General features: G+C 38.5%; 1 non-coding gene across 1 annotated transcript; it reads right to left on the reverse strand.

Annotated features, from left to right (window-relative positions):
* Positions 1-388: 388 nt before the first annotated feature.
* LOC112477582 lies at positions 389-507 on the reverse strand. Its single transcript, XR_003045510.1, has one exon. It is a non-coding gene; the product is annotated as a 5S ribosomal RNA (ribosomal RNA).
* Positions 508-1,227: the final 720 nt, after the last annotated feature.

The following is a 1,227-nucleotide window of genomic DNA, read 5'->3' on the forward strand; positions in this document are numbered from 1 at the left end:
GAGCCCCCCCAGCCGCTGTCTGACCTTTTCGGCCAGCTCAGCCTTAGAACCCAGAGGCGGCTCGAGGGCTCCGTTGCAGCTCTGATCCTGAGCACCTAACAGCAGAACGTAACGAGTCTGTGCTCGCTCTAAGGACTGCATACCTGGGAAGTCGTTAGCAACGCAAAAGGTGAGAGAACTCTGTAGAGGAGTAAAGTGTCAATCATGGACATCAAAATTTCAATATTTTTTTTTTCTCTTTAAATCCGCAGATCATCAAATGATTTTATTTTTTTTATTTTATTTTTAATTTTCTTTATTTCTTTTTTAGATGAGGCCACCCTCGGCTGACCTCACAGATTGCAAGGACCTTGTCAGTTTATAATCTCTTATCTTTTTAATTTTTTTATGCCTACAGCACCTGGTCTTCCTAGATGGTCTCCCATCCAAGTACTAACCAGGCCCGACCCTGCTTAGCTTCCGAGTTCAGACGGGATCGGGCTCATTCAGGGCGGCGTGGCCGAAGACTCAAATGATTTTATTATTTAATTTTTAAAAATAAAAATACCACATTAACTGCCCGTAGTAAGAGCAGAAGGTGCTAGGAGTTCTTAGCACTACGCTTAAAGGAAAATTTGCCCTTTGCTGTATTACCGTGTTCACACGTCTTTTTAATAAAATTTAAAACTGCCGGAGCGAAGATTAACAATTTACATTTTCTTTATTAATTTAAACATAAATTGGAACTGAACTACAAATATCGCATTTCAAATAAATGTCCTGCATGTCATTGATTTTAATGCTAAAGTAACGACCTTTTTTCACAAAAATAGGAAAAAAATAAAAGGCAGGAAAAGTCCAATAAAAAAAGTGCATTTAAATTTCAGTTGCTAACGCTCTACTTAGCAACTGTGCGCTCAGCTGCGTGGGGAGAGGCAGCAGTCCATAGTAAGTGCGTGTAGTGTCTAATGGTAATCAACACGCTTTTAGGGAAATGAAAATAATATTCCCTTATTGAAAAAGAGTTAAACGAACTCTTTACATAATGTGTTTAACATTCTTTCTCGGACTCGGATTTTAATGAAGTGCAGCTCGCCGCAAACGTTCATCTTAAAGAACCTCTGGGATTGTTCTTCAATTGAGCAAATTGGGTTAAAATATTGCACTTTTACTGCTGACTTAATAGCTTAAAGAGTTGTTAAACATTTAATTATTAACCTTGGCATGAAAGAATTGGAAAGGCTTCTT

This window comes from Pteropus alecto, unplaced genomic scaffold (genome assembly GCF_000325575.1).
Source record: "Pteropus alecto unplaced genomic scaffold, ASM32557v1 scaffold53, whole genome shotgun sequence".
NCBI lineage: Eukaryota > Metazoa > Chordata > Mammalia > Chiroptera > Pteropodidae > Pteropus > Pteropus alecto.